The sequence below is a fragment of the Pristis pectinata genome, chromosome 20 (genome assembly GCF_009764475.1).
Source record: "Pristis pectinata isolate sPriPec2 chromosome 20, sPriPec2.1.pri, whole genome shotgun sequence".
Taxonomy (NCBI): domain Eukaryota; kingdom Metazoa; phylum Chordata; class Chondrichthyes; order Rhinopristiformes; family Pristidae; genus Pristis; species Pristis pectinata.
Window position 1 is genome coordinate 22,735,801 of NC_067424.1, and position 16,376 is coordinate 22,752,176.

Here is a 16,376-nt window from a genome sequence, read left to right on the forward strand (position 1 = left end):
ATGATTCAATACACTGACACCAGGGATCAGCCGTGTGGCTCTTTGCTTTGCCTGGATGACATAAAAGTTCCCTGTATCTTTCTGCTGTCTGTGAAATGTCACTTCTCTCAAAAAGTAAGGGGTTTTGCCAAGCAGCATTTTCAGAAACCACTTCAGCTGTTATTTGACAGTGCTCCTTGTACAGGTAGTTATCAGGTGTACTGATTTTGACCAATTACCTTGTTTCATTGCGATGATTGGAGTTTTCCTTCCCTTCCTCGTGCAAGACGATCAAGCCAGTTTCTTTACTAACATAGTGAGATCCTGCCAGCACTCTGAATGCGTCATGATAATTTGTAATGCTTCATGGATTACTTGCAGAGTCTCATTCAGTCTTAGTGAAGATATCATCCATCTGAGGACTACTTCATTATGAGTCCTTTAAATCTGTTTCAAATCTTTGTTTTGTTGATATCAGTGTCTGTAAATCTGTGTGGATTATTTCCATTGATAGAGGGCACGTTACTGTATTCTTTGTCTAATGAGCACTTCAAGGAAATAATTGACTACTAAAACAATCTTTTAATCATTCCAAGTTTCTGAGATGATAGTAATCTGAAATATTCTCGTCCTTTTGCTGTGCTCTGGCTGTCATTATCATGGAGCATTTTGTTGCTATTGTATTTAATGATTGCAGCTGGACTCTTTAACCTGCTTCAACTTGTCTCTATGACCATCCTCTTGACATGCTTTTGAACACATAGATCCTTCTTCATAAACAACTATTCCTTCTCTCCAATGACTTTGGATCCTAGCATTTACAATAGCTATTAAAACCTGTTCAGTAATTAAACCCTAGAGGAACAGAAAGAGGGAATATTAGACAATTAGCTGTTGCAATGAAAGTGAAGAATTGTAAGTACAAAGGTGGTGGTTGTGAATCTGAACTGGCTATTTTGAGCTACAGGTGTCAGTTTGTTTCTGATTTCATATGCAAACTACAGGCATACATTTTTAGTGCAATTTGCAAATTTAGCAAATTAGTGCAGTAACATGTGTTGCCAGTGTAAACCAGAAGTATTCAGAGAATACAGAAGATATACGTACTGTTGACACCAGTTCAACCAAATTGGATTGTGATGATCTAGTTATTGCTATGTGCTAATCACTCACTGGGAAAAAGAACAGAACAACCTCGTATATTATTCAGTGTTTATTGATGATTGATTGGGATGATTGTTGGCTGTGAATGTCTGGTTTATTTTTATTGCTTGACTATTTTGGAGAATAAGAAGACAAGGATTGTTGCGCTGTACATAAGCTTTCACCCAATATGGGGGTTTTAGTTGTTGTACATCCAAACCTTCAGCATAACTGAGAGGGCCTTCACAATGAAGAGTAGAAGTAGGAATGGGAGAGTGGCAAAGAGTGGAGAGCAGCAATGGTGTAGGAGGAGGAGCAAAAAGATGCTGAGTAGGAAACTCTGTACATAATGTGTCTTTTTTTTGTCATTATTCTGGATTAACTTGATAATGCTTGAGGAGACTCGTCTTCAAGGAGATCCTTGTGGTTATCTGCCATGTCTTGGAGCCCCACCAGTAGCCATTGAACAGGGGATGGAACTGCTTTGCCAGAGGAAGTCAAGGTAAAAGTCTTGGCAAATTTTTATGCCTTGTACCTGTTCCAACTTTGTGCTGGAGACATATCACAGTTTGCATCTCATTGAATCATGCCATTGAATTCATGGGAATCAAAGGGAATATTTTTGATTTTCTGCAGGACAAAATATGATGGTTGCAGTTGGTGGACATTATTCATCTGAGTCCCAGAAATTCTTTTTGGCAGTGACTCAAGCATCTTCTTCATGCCTTCTACCATGAGGTCAGAACTAGAAATGTTCACTGATTGTCCAGCTCCTCAGGTATTGAGACAGTCTGTGCTCTTATGCATTGAGACATTGATAAAAATCAGGGATAGGCTTAAAAGTAGCAAACAACAGCATTTATTTCACTGAAATGTCAGGCAATGGCCATCTCTAACAAGAGAGGGTCGAACCACCTTCCCTTGAGCTCTATTGATACTACCATCACTGAGTCTCCCACTATCAATAATCTTGGGTGGGAATGGGAGTCACCATTGACCAAAAATGTAACTGGGCCAGCCATGTAGGTGTTATAGCTTCGTGCAGGATAAATGTTATGTTCACTCAGCAGTGAGTGAAGTGTTTTCTGATTTCCCCAAACTTTTCCACCTCCTACAAGGCTGATTAGAGTATAGGTCTTACTTGTTTGAAATAATAAATACACTAGATGCATGTATTTCATGCACTAGGACAAAGAAGCTCCTTGATGGCTACCCACTGGCACATCATGTCTACAGTTAATATACCATCTATGTGGTACACTACAGAAATTCAGCAAGGCTTCAATATCACCACCCCCCCCCCCCCCCCAACCCCCAAAATTTAAGGACAAGGGCAACAGGTTCCTGAGATCAGCACCACCTGCAGGATGCCTCCAAAATAGTCATTGCTGATTTGGAAATGTATCATCATTCCTGGGTATGGGTACTGGAACACTTATCCTGATGGTATTATGGGAGTATCTTCATCACGGGCTTTTCAAGAAAGCGGTTCACCACCACCTTCACCGGGGTAAGTCGGGATCGTCAGTACCAGGTTCATTAAATGAATAAAAAAAAGTTAAACTTGCTGTGTTGTTGAAACCTCATACTGAAGCTAGAATATGATTGCTCAGGAGGCATGCATCATTTCATAATAAATAACTGTCATTTATTCAGTTGCCTTTTGCAATTAAACTGCAAAGTAAATGAATATTAGGCTCCTTAAGAATTAACACGTTTCGGATATGAGATCCCATGATATTGTAAAATTAGTTCCCCCAATTTTCCATGTATGTTAGAAGCTGGCACAGGGGAATGAGCAAGACACAAAACCAGATGTGACTGGATGATCACCTTGTGCTTTGTAATGCAATACCTTTGTGCCTTTTCATTCTGGATTGCTACTTGCATTGCCATGATCCACGCTGATACCGGATAACAGCTGTCAGCAATGCACTATGGTGTATTCTCAGCCCAAGATGCACAGTTGTGCAAGAAAGATGGTACTCATAATGGGATCCTTAAATGATTAGATGTGTTGGTCACAATTTGGAAGCAGAGCACATTGAGAATTAAGTAAAGAAATGTACCTGGAAACTAAATTGCATAATAGTTTTCTTCTCAATATTATGTTATGGAAAATTGTCTTTCATCCTTCTTGAAAGACAGGTGTTCTCTCCTGAATCCTTGCATTTACAATGGGCCAGTAATTGACTTGCCACTGGTTGTACAGAAGTCATGAGGAGCAAAACAAGAATTCCCTTTTCTGTGTTTAAAATACCTTGAGGTTGAGAAATAACTGGGACCTCAATATGACAACTGACTGTGTGATGCCCTTTTTCTCTCTCTGAGCTGAGCTCTGATATTCAAAACCATCTTTGGGCTCATCTGCCAAAAATCTGAGGCACAACTTCCAGTGACTGACATTCATGGCCAAGAGAACTTGCTTTAAAGGTAAAAAAAAACAACTTGCAAGCAATGATTATAATTGCAACTTCCCTTTGATCCAACACTAAGTTTTACACTTCCTCCTCCCCCAACCCAATATGAGCAAGCAGTTCTTTCCCCTCTTGTCTGGCATATCTGCCAGCTGTTAGATAAAATTTTAATGCGACAAATTTCACAATTTTGAAATACATTCCATATGACCAAACACAATTTCAGTAGTTCGAATGAGGTTACATGCCAACACAATAGGGTTTCAGTTCAATGGGGTTTCAAGAGGGAAGCCAGTTTCAAAGGAATTGCATTTTCACAATGGGGCATAGACAGGGTTAATGTAAGTCGGCTCTTTCCACCTAGATTAGGAGAGATAAGTACGAGAGGACATGGCTTTAGGGTGAAAGGGGAAAGGTTTAGGGGGAACATTAGAGGGAACGTCACTCAAAGAGTGGTGGGAGTGTGGAATGGGCTGCCATCTGATGTGGTAAATGCAGGCTCGCTCTTAACTTTTAAGGGTAAATTGGATAGATACATGGACGAGAGAGGTCTGGAGGGGTATGGGCTGGGGGCAGGTAAATGGGACTAGCAGAATAATGTTTCAGCACAGACTAGAAGGGCCAAATGGCCTGTTTTCTGTGCTGTAGTTTTCTATGGTTCTATGGTATGGGGTTACAATTGAGGTGAGAAAATACAAAGTTCGAAACTTATCTGTCCATGTTGATGTTGTTAAAACCAGCTGACTGCATGTGTGTAGATAAGCAAGTCCTCTTGACACATCACAATATTTCCCATTTTAACTCTTTGTTTTACTCAGACTTCTCACTTATTAGCATTTATTCTGTCTCTGTCCTATGGCATGCCTGATTATTGAACCTCTTGAATTTCTGGGCATGTGGGCTTCAGACTGACTCTACTGTATAACCATCTGACCCTGTCAACATAGGTACTTTGGAAATTGATCTGGCTCCTCCAGGAGAGATTTGCCTTTGTTCACCTGGTACAATATTTGCACCAGCCAAGCATGGGGTGATGTCATTCCTTGTGCAACATTGCTGGGGAAAACTATACCAAGTTGACTTTGGAGAACTGACATTGGGTACTCTGTGGAAATTAATTCAGCACTGTATTGGGACTCCTGCAAGGCAGGATCCATTATGACCTTTGATCCTGGGGTTCTCCTATCACATGATTTCCCCCACTTCCAGTAAAGCAAATCCAGAGTCCACTGGTTGCAAGGCCACTCTGAACCTCCAGCAGCTTCTGATCCCAAGATATTCTAGGCTTTGTAACACTCCAATCCCCCGACATTGCAGGCTCCCCAACCCTCCAATCCCCTGATATTCCTGGCTCTTTGACACTGCTCTCCCAATATTTTGAGCCCTCCAATCCTCCGACATACAATGTTCCATGGCCTCTGACTTTGCCAATGTTCCAATCACTTGGACTCTCTAATATCCCAATGTTGGAAAACCCACACAAAGCTCCAATATTTTGTTTCAAGCCTCTTGACTCTCAGTGTTTAAAGGCAACCCCAGCCCTTCAATATCCCGATGTTCCAAGACCGTGGCTCTGATCCTTCAAAATCCTGATATTCCGAGTTCCACTGAACCACCTCTTATCTCAGTGTCCAAAGTAACCCCCCAAACCCTCCAGTGCTCCAAAGTGTGAAGGCCGTCAGGCTTCAATGTCCTGATTCTCTAAGACAACCCCAATCCTCCTATTTTCCCAATATTCTAAGTCCTTTGGCACTGTTATATATGTTCTTCATCACGAGACAAACTTGTTGTGGGTTTAACATCTGAACATTTATTAAAACAACAGTGCACAAACTGGCTGCTTTTCCCGCTCTTTCCAGCTGCTTCCTGTTCCCCCATGTGACCCCTTGCATTGCCTACTGGGAACTGTAGTTCTTTATTATAACTACATAACAACACAACACTGTAGGAGTATTCTCTGGTTGCTTTAAAACCACAAGGTGAGAATGCAAATATTATAGCCTGCAGTTGATTTATGCAAGAGATCATGTTCATATTGAGCAGCATTTTTAATTGATATCTTGGACTTTAATTTTATTTTCTCATTATTTGTATGGTTAATTGTTTCTATTACACATTTTATTACCTACATTTTGTATCTGTTGACAAGGATTTCAAATCATGCTTTCAAAATAAAGAATATGTCTAAACAAAATTTAACACTACATTTTAACCAGTTAGGCAGGCATGGTAGTGTAGCGGTTAACCTAACACTATTACAGTGCCAGCAACCCAGGTTCAATTACGGCTGCTGTCTGTAAGGAGTTTGTATGTTCTCCCCATGTCTGTGTGGGTTTCCTCTGGCTGCTCGGGTTTCCTCCCACATTCTAAAGACATAGGGGTTAGGAAGTCGTGGACATGCTATGTTGGTGCCAGAAGTGTGGCGACGCTTGCAGGCTGCCCCCAGAACACTCTATGCAAAAGGTGCATTTCACTGTGTGTTTCGATGTACATGTGACTAATAAAGACATCTTATCTAGATACGATGACTGATGATTAACATTAATTTATGTACCCCTGTAACTCTCGCTGAAAGGAATTGTCTTAACTTTCCAACCTAGTGCAACTCTAGCTGAATGTGCATTCATTACACAGTGGAATTGTATATTAGCAATAAGTATGATTTGAAATCTGCCAGTACCTCAAATTGGTTTGAATTTAGCTGATGTCAGTGCTTACTAATACAAGGAAGTAAAATATTACTTGACAGAATTACTGGATACCATTAACAGTACCTGGAATTAATGAAAAATCCAAATATGGGAATGGGGCATGTACAATTTTATTAATATTGATGTAAATATTGAGAAGATTTGACTTTTTAAAAGGACTATTGCTGACTTGTGCACGGTAATAAAGCAGAGCATGCACCTTTCATCAAAAAATCATTTTGTCACCAAAACCAATGTGTACAATCCAAATTACATTGAGCAGATAGTTGTTAATTGTTAGAAACTGTAGTCTTTTTCATTAGTATTGTCTTGTAAAATCTTTAATTTGCATGCTACATGCAAAGGATCTGAGAAAATGACTGGATATTTTTCATGTCTCATTGTTGTGAATCTTGGTTTTCTTTTTCTTCCCCAACCACACAGTTTTTCATGAAAGCATAGCTAACAGTGCAATAATTATTACTACCAGTGAGACTGGCAGTAATAAAGTCTGGCTATTTAGGATGTAGAGGCATTGCTGCTCAAATTGATGACCTACACTTGCAAGTTTTCTCTTTAATAGTTTAATGTTTCTGTAGTATGCCCCCCTCCCCCCCACAAGCTCAAAATATTTTTGTGGTCTCCATCCACTGGCATACAGGTGAATCTGAATAATTTTGAGCTTATTGATTAGTCAGGATCAAATTTAGGCCCCAATATTAAAGTTGGAAATTATGGTCTTCAAGTTCAAAGTTTTTAACTTTTTGAGTATGAATGTTTGAAGGAGTGACTTGTATAAATATTTCAACCAATGTTTCATATGATCTACAGAGTATTTTCTGCTCTGTAGTGTTATTACTGCCAACTTGTAAAACATATATTGGATTTATGATGTATGCAAAGTGGATGTGTAGCTGGGTCTAACTGTTCAATCCATAAAAGTTCAATTACTTTTATAAAGGAAATGATGCTTGTTTGGAACATAAAACTGATCCTGAACAATTAGTTGGAAGCACAAAATACAGCACCATAAGACAAAAAACTGTAGTTGCAGAAAATCAACCATATTTACAGTTGCATCAGAATGGATATGGATTTCAAATTTGCTCAATGGTGACAATTTTAAATAATTACAAAAAAAGTGCACAATGGATTTTTTTTACTGGGAAATGTTGTCAATGATGTGCTGAACACTCATTCTTTCGCAGAACAAAATAAAACTGTAAGGGAATGGCACACAAAACGAAGTAGAACATTCCAAGCCCCTAATAAGCAGAATGAATTCAGAAAATAACTGCCAAATAACATTGACACAAAGCCAAGGAAACACTCAAGTGAGCAACCACTGTGATTGGAAAAACAAAGCAAGCAAAACGTAAACTACCTCAACAGAGATTTATATTCGTGTCCTTGCTGGATGGAAATAAACTCAGCTGGGAAATTGCTAAAATTTAATTTGAAGATGGCGACTAATTGCAGTAGACTACATGGAAAGCAGAAACAAGAGTCAATCACTGTTTAGCCTCACGTTCGAGAAGAAACAGTGGAAAAGGCAACTCAAAAAAAAAAACATTTTATGGCATTGGTCCCAATGATTCAAAAGTTATATTATTCAAGATCTATCAACATAGAACAGTACAGCACTGGACAGGCCATTTGACCCATGATGTTGTGCTGATCTAGACATCAATTTCTACTGAATGTCCTCTTCCTGTGTATCATCCATATCCCTCCATTCCCTTTATGTGTCCATCTTAAAAAGCCTTGTAAACTCCACCAAACTGCCTGCTTCCACTACTACCCCTAGTAACCCTTTCCAGGCACCTATCACTTTTTATGTGAGAAATGTTCCCCTCATGTTGCCTTTAATCTTCCCCCATTCAGCCTTAAAAGCATGACCTCTGGTGTTTGACATTTCTACAATGGGGAAAATATTCTGACTGTCTCCCCTATCTATACCACTCATAATTTAAAAAAAAAACCTCTAATCAGGTCTCCCCACAGCCTCTGACACTCAAGGGAGAACAATCCAAGTTTGTCCAACCTTTTAGCTCATACCCTCAAATCCAGGCAGCATCCTGGTAAACCTCTTCTGCACCCTTTCCACAGTCTCCACATCCTTCCTGGGAGGGGTGCATATTTACGTGAAAGGTTTGTAAGGATCTCTCTCAGTGTAGTACTTTTGTTATTCACTTTTTAAAAAAAAATTATTTTATGTGACACATGGCTTTTGGGTGTGACAGGGTAATTTTTAAATGGAAAAAAGATTGCTAATGGTCATCAGCATTTCCACACAGTGGGACATTCGATCATAGTCCTGCATTTGTATGATGCATAGAGACGTGGAGGCTGCTGGACCTGCACTAATCAGCTTGCAACATGTTTGGCATTGCTGCTGCAACACTAAAGTGCCCATATGCTGTAGGAAGGACAGCTATTCTAATGTCAGATGAAAGGTTTTCCAGGGCTGATCTACCGTGGAGGGTGTGCCATTGATGGTTCCAATGTTGTTGGTGAAAGCTCCCCACTTTTGGTAGGGGACAGTCATTGTGGGGTGGTGGATCGAGGTTTAGGGAGCAGCTTGACTTGCTCTGATCCTGGCCCTGATTGCCCACTTTCCATTATCTGCCACGCATGTATGGTACTTGCTCCTATCTCTGACCCATCACTCAAAGGCAAAGCTGCCCCAATCAGCTCTGCTTCTTGAAGTAGGCAATACTTTCCCTTAAGTGATGCCATGATAAGGAGTGGTGGGAAATTGTGCTTTCAAGATGAACTTGGAAGTGATTTGATTTTGCAAGGGCCTAAAAATTGTTTTTACCCAATTGAAAATAAATTTGTAAAGAAGCATTACAAATTTGTAAAGAAACTTTTAGTGTTGTATCCAGTTTCTTTCTGCTTCACATCAATTGTGAAATATAAATTTGAATCTTGATTTCTTTCTTGATGGTGAAGGAAATAGACCTGTGACTGAATCTTGTTATCTGCCTGGCTCACGGAACATTAACTCACTGAGCCTCTGCCCTTTACTTTGACCTGCAAGTACATCAGTTACACACATCTGATGACTGCCTTTGGCTCTTGGCTATGAGATGAAATTAATGTCCTGTGGGTTTGGTGGTGATGGTGTGGATGTAACTTGATGGACAAAGTGTCATACTTTTGTTTGTATACTGAGTGACCCTGTCTTTGGACTTCCAAGAGAAACTCGTAGACCTACTCTGTATATTTCAGTGCCATGCAGTTGATGATAATTCTTTCAACAGTGAAACATGATAACAATGATTTCTGCATCCGTTGTGCATCCAATACTTGTTGGTCCTCTTACTGTTATCCCGATAGTGCCTGTTTGGCATTCCTGAAACAAGCACCCAACTAATGTGATCTAATGTTTATCTTCAATCTTTTGCCCCTATTCTTACCTCTTCCAATTGTCCCTGGCCCTCACAATTTGTCACCATTAATTGGCCTAGATTCAGATTTCCAGTGGTTGTCATAATTCCTGGCTCTTGCCCACAAACCTCAAAACTCCCTTCCCCTGGCTTCCCAAACCAGATGATCCCCTGAATTGGCAAAATCCTCAAACTTTTTGTTTAGCTCTGTCCACGGATCTAAGCGATTTATGTGATTTGTCAGGGAGAACAACCCTTAAGCGGGCTGGAAGTTGCAGCGCAGGTTGAAATTTCCTTTGATAGAGCTGCAACATGATTGGTTTAAAGAGCAATCTCTTTCATAATTTCTAGACTGTAATCTTCAACCAAGGGGAACTTAAGATCTTGGTGTTGAATAATTCCTTTCCGATGAGCAATCTGAATTAAATGCCCTTTAGTATTTGCATAGTGGAATCGCAATATTACTGGTCACGGTTTTAGCTTTTTGGGAGGTTTGGGTCTTAAAGCTCGATGTGCACGGTCGAGTATAGGGCGGGCAGCAAAAACTTCAGAGTGAAACACATCCATCAAAAATTTGGAAAATAATTCAGTAGGATTACCATTTTTGATGTTTTCACGGAGTCCAATTATAAAAGGAAATGGAGCAGTGCCAAGGTGTGACCTACTCCATATAGCGCCACCAAGAGTCTCCCCAAACTTCTGGCCAGAGGCCATATTTTCCTTTTGAGGGCTCTGCAGCATGCACTAGTCCGTGGGTGCTCCTGAAGCTTGCTGTGGCAGCCCCTGAGTGGGCCATTGGTGTGCTGCTCAACACTCATAAAGGATGCCTTTAACTGCACTCTGCAAGTTTCTGGCCATAAACTTTTCATCTTTCAAATCAAATGGAAAGTGGATTCAGGCTAATAATTCTGACAAAACATAGGGGGTGGAAATATATTTTAAATGCATTAATTAAACACTTTATGGAAAATTTTGTCCGGTATAGGTTATTTAAAAAAAATCAAAGATTAAAAACCATCAGGAATAATTCCAAATTTGTGTTGATTTCTACCTTTATTCCTATAATCAAGTCAATGTTGCGAATTTGGTTTAAAATGAATAGTAGGTTTTCACTTGTTTCGTTCAAGGCCATACTGTGCTCTGAGAATGCTTCTGTTTCTGCCATGAAAACACTTTCTCATCTTGTCACGTTATTGCATTATTGCAGCTCATCATGTCTCAGTAAGCCAACAGCCGAGAGTTACCAAATACATTAATGCCTGATTACATCAGCTCAGTTTGCATTTAGCATTGATTATGTGTCAATATTTGCTGTGTAAATTGCAGCTGAGAGCCCTGCAAGTTCAAATGCCGACTTGCTTCTTCAAAACAAAACAAAATCTTAGCAAACATCAAGTGTTAGAGAGCTGGCAAGACGTTATTTTTTTGAGCCCAAAACAAAGGAAAGATGAATGTGAAAGAAATGCAGGTATCCCTGTAACAAGTATGCCATCAAAGAGAGGCGATTCAGAGAGACATTTTCCTCCGAAATCTGGATCCAGTAAATACAGAAAATTTGGGTTAGGAAGAAGTCGTGCTTGTATCAGAGACCATCCAATTTTCTGGTTAAATTGGATAGGTTCTATTGGTTTTGGAATTTCTGTCGCCTCTCTCCAAATGACAGTATAGCTACCACTAAGAAGACCACTATCATCCTGGTACCAAAGAAAAGCAAGGTAACATGCCTCAATGACTACCGACCAGTGGCTCTGACATCCACCATCATGAAGTGCTTTGAGAGGTTGGTCATGGCACGCATCAACTCCAGCCTCCCAGACAACCTGGACCCACTGCAATTCACCTACCACCGAAACAGATCTACAGCAATTGCCATCTCCCTGGCCCTACACTCAGCTCTGGAGCATCTGGACAGTAAAGACACATACGTTAGACTATTGTTTATTGACTACAGCTCTGCCTTCAATACAATAATTCCAAGTAGGCTTATCACCAAACTCCAAGACCTAGGACTCAACACCTCCCTCTGAAACTGGATCCTTGACTTTCTAACAAACAGACCGCAATCAGTGAGGATAGGCAGCAATACCTCTGGCACGATTATACTCAACACCGGTGCCCCACAAGGCTGTGTCCTCAGCCCTCTACTCTACTCCCTATACACTCATGACAGTGTGGCCAGATTCTGCTTTAACTCCATCTACAAGTTTGCAGATGATACCACCATTGTAGTCCATATCTCAAACAGCGATGAGTCTGAGTACAGGAAGGAGATAGAGAGCTTAGTGACATGGTGTCATGACAACAACCTTTCCCTCAATGTCAACAAAACAAAAGAGCTGGTCATTGACTTCAGGAAAGGGGGCGGTGTACATTCACCTGTCTACCTCAATGGTGCTGAGGTCAAGAGGGTTGAGAGCTTTAAGTTCCTGGGTGTGAACATTACCAACAGCCTGTCCTGGTCAAATCATGTAGATGCCACAGCCAACAAAGCTCACCAGCGCCTCTACTTCCTCAGGAGGCTAAAGAAATTTGGTTTGTCCCCTTTGACTCTCACCAACTTTTACCGATGCACCAATGAAAGCATCCTATCTGGATGTATCATGGCTTGGTATGGTAACTGCTCTGCCCAGGACTGCAAGAAGCTGCAGAGAGTTGTGGACACAGCCCAGTGCATCACGGACACCAGCCTTCCCTCCCTGGACTCTGTCTTTACCTCTCGTTGTCTTGGTGTAGCGGCCAGCATAATCAAAGACCCCACCCACCCGGGACATTCTCTCTTCCATCGGGTAGAAGATACAGGTGCCTGAGGGCACATACCACCAGACTTAAGGACAGCTTCTACTCCACTGTGATAAGACTATTGAACGGTTCCCTTATACAATGAGATGGACTATGACTTCACGATCTACCTTGTTGTGACCTTGCACCTTATTGCACTGCACTTTCTCTGTAGCTGTGACACTTTACTCTGTACTGTTACTGTTTTTACCTGTACTACATCAATGCACTTTGTACTAACTCAATGTAACTGCACTGTGTAATGAATTGACCTGTATGATTGGTTTGTAAGACAAGTTTTTCGCTGTACCTCGGTACAAGTGACAATAATAAACCAATGCCAGTCAGGACAATGTAAGTCAATGATATTGCTCCATGGTTCTCTGAGCCATATTATTTATCAAACTTCTGGTGAAGGAATCTTGTTATGTTCTTGTTCCATTCATAGAGGAACTGTAAATGTAATTCATAAGTAATAATTAGATGAAGAGCAACCGAGAATGCCTTGAGCATATCTTAAGATGCTATATAAATGCAAATTATTTATGGCAATTATTCATTCATACTAATAAAAAAAAATGCAGGGCATTTACCAGTCTATCAACTAATCTAGATTTCAAGCAATTTCACCAACTTCTACTGAAACTGAAGCCACAATACAGGATTCACATAATAAATATTTCCTCTTCATCTTTGAAGATAACTCTTGTTTTGTCAAAATTTACAAGATGTTATATCAGGTAATAACTATTGTTTAGGCAGAATTAAATACTCTAATTTTATTACAAAACTACTTTGATCATATTTGTCAAGGCATCCAAATTGTTTTTCACACTGGATCTTAATATTTGCCTTTTTTTAAATAAATGTTATTTTCATTATTCTACAGAGGCTCTCACAAGAATTACCTTTTAATCTAAAGGTCAGGTTTTGTCTCTGCACCAATATTACCAACTCTACCTTATCTCAAGACTTCAAATTAGAATTAGACTGCCTGTTGCTGGAAACCATAAATGTATTTACTGTTCATTACAAAATATTTATATCACAAAGGCCATTTGGCCCAACGTGCCTGTGCTAATATCCATACTCTACATGAGCTTTCTACTCCTTTTTATCTAACCCCATCAACATATTAATTAATTAATTTTCTCCTACAATTTGAGGTTCCCTTGATTGCACTAATTCCATTTATCTCAACTTGATAGAGTTCCAGATTCTGACATTTCTTTGGGTAGAGGTGTTTATTTTGAATTCATGATTTATTCATTTGTATTTATCTTAAAAGTTATGGCTCTTGGTTGTGTGCTCACCTGCACATGAGAATAATTCATTATTGTGGCTCCAGGGATGCATTAGACTACAGCCCAATTCTCTCCTGCCAGAAAAGCTGATCAAATGCCTTATTAACTTCTTTTTTAATTATTCATTTTTTGTCATCTGGGAATCCCCAGTAAGACCAGAATTTGTTGCCTTGAAAAGCTGGTGGTAATTCAGTTTCTTGAACCACTGCAGACCTTCTTGTGAAGGTGCTCTGAGTGCTGGTAGATGTAGATCCAGTGACTATGAAGGAATAGGACACATTTCCAATTTGAAATGGTATGTGACTTGGGGAGGAACCTGCGGATAGCGGTATCCTCATGTTTGTCCTCCCTGGTAAAAGAATTTGTGGGTTGTGAGACAAGTAACTGCATTTTATATGGATTTTAGTGTGCCACTACTTTTAATGATTTGTTAACCCCTATGTTTGCGTACCCATTTAGACATGAATATTCCTATAAATATGTGATCTCCTTTACTTCCCACTAGAATGTATTACTTCCTACTTATTTCCATTGAAACTCATTTTTCCCTTTCTCAAGGCTGTTTTAAAAAAAAAATTCTAGAAATTCAGACAAAGTCCTCAGGAGCATATTGATGATGCAGTTTGGAGTGACCAGAAGAATTCTTATTACGTTATGGAAATCAATTCTTTCCTGATTTTCTAAGCATTCCTTAATGCTCACTGTAGAAATGAAAGATGGTCTTTCTCTCCTATTTTCTCTTCCCTGACATTCATAAAGGGCTGAAAGAGTGGGAGGAATAAAAGATCTTGAACATCAATGGAGAAGAGAAATATCTTTAAAAGAATGACAAGGTTGTAGGACCCTGGAACAGATAGCAATAGTATGAAGTCTTTGGATCAAGGGCAAGGAATTTTGAAAAATCTGAAGTTAGAATGGAAGGACACAAAGATTATGATGTAGACGAGAGTTCACAGGACTGATTTTAATGCTAAGTGTTAAATGGTGCTGTAGTGTATTAGGTGCCTGTTATGGACCTCCCGTACTGCACTTTTCCTTTCTATTTGAGGTAATTTCAAAAACTGCCAAAGGTACATGAGAAGAAATTGATAACTTCTATTTTCCTACAATGGATTGCTCTAGAAAGGGTGACAAATAAAGAAAAAGTTGCACCTATTAAGGCATTCATTTTGTGAATATAATAATAGATAGCGTAGGGGCCATAATAAAGTCGTACTAAAAACAAATGCAAACCTCACTTGAATAGTTTTTTGATTAAAAATTAAATATTTTGTCAAATTTTCCTTGACAGATTGCAAACCCTGGGAGTTAGCTTCTTTCAGAAGACAGTTTAAAAGGTAATAATGGTTTATGTTCCTGGTAAAAATGTTTGGACTTTGCTGCCCAGATGTTATTGAATATCCTCCTGTATGGCAGCCTAAATGGGTTTTGGGTTCAGCACTAAGGCTCAGTCGGGGGACTCCTCCCTCCCCTCACCAAAAATATTGTGAATTTGGGAAAACCTACACTGGTATCTTAGTTAGCGTTGAGGATACGTTCCCAGGAATGAGAGTGCTCATAGAATCATTGCTAATTGGGGTAATCATACAATTACTTTTTGATAAATGCATCTCTGACTGGCTGTGCAAAGAACTGAATGAAAATCCAGCAATGGATCACCCACTAGCTAGGTGTGAAAAGGCTGCCTGTGAGGGTTCGTGTTGAATGTGCTGGGCTGAGTGAGGGAGTCATTCAGCTCTGAGATGTGGGGCTCGGGACTACACCCTGGCTGACATGGTGAGAGTGGGCCATTGCTGGGGATTGGCTGCACCTGCTCCATGTTTTTCAAGACCACCCTGATCCTACAGGCTCTCACATCAAATCCTTTGGAATGTGATGGAAATTGCTGTCTCCTCCTCTACTTGTTTGGCTACACTCTCCTCCCCAGCCCAGAGATTCTCCATGATGACAAGCTCCCAGTTGCCATGGAGATGAGGGAAAACCTGCAGAGGTGGAGTGTGATGAGGAAAAACATGGAGAGGTGGAATGTGTGGCCATATTCCCCTGCCACAATCTTTCTCTCAGATCAACTCTCCTGCTGTAAGTGGCTTTGTGCCATTGAGATACAGACTCATTATTTAGGCAGTTTACCTGTGCAGTACAGTTTTGAAAGGCTGTATAAGGACTGGGAGACCCAGTAATGATGTAACAAATATGCACACTGTTGCAGGCTCAGCCAGGCACGTGCAGGCAGCAGCACAAGGATGTCCCTGTTAGGATTCTCTAATTAACATCTCTTAGCTAACTTGCTATGGGGTTTGCTCCTTATTTTAGTGCACGTTATGAATAATTGTCAGAGATTAGGTACTACTGTTCCAGTTTTTGTCAGAAAGGCAGCGATGAGCATCATGCATATTGATGACATTATCACACGCATGAATGACAACAGAGAAATGTCAACTGCACTAATGTGAATCCTGCCCAGCAGTGCCAATTCCAATGTTGTGATGGGCAGGACTTGCACCAGAAATGGTCACAATCTCATTTTAATGAGCAGAAAGGTTTGCATGATTTCCATGGTAGAACCAAGCTCTGTGCTTCATTTTCTGTTTTTGTGTGTGTGTTTCATTCATTCCTGTTGGTTGTAAGTAACACATTGTAATGGAGGCATTTTCACTTGGGGATTAACTCCAG

General features: G+C 40.1%; 1 protein-coding gene across 9 annotated transcripts in view; it reads left to right on the plus strand.

The window, feature by feature from the left end:
• Nucleotides 1-16,376, plus strand: part of LOC127580822 (metabotropic glutamate receptor 4-like) — a 903,581-nt gene that overhangs the window by 16,480 nt on the left and 870,725 nt on the right. The window contains exon 1 of one of the 9 annotated variants that reach the window (XM_052034739.1): nt 1,779-1,900. The exons of the other annotated variants lie outside the window; for them this stretch is intronic. The gene's annotated coding sequence lies outside the window, so the exon portion shown is untranslated. Of the gene's footprint in view, nt 1-1,778; nt 1,901-16,376 lie in introns of those variants that run through there. 9 annotated transcript variants of the gene reach the window in all.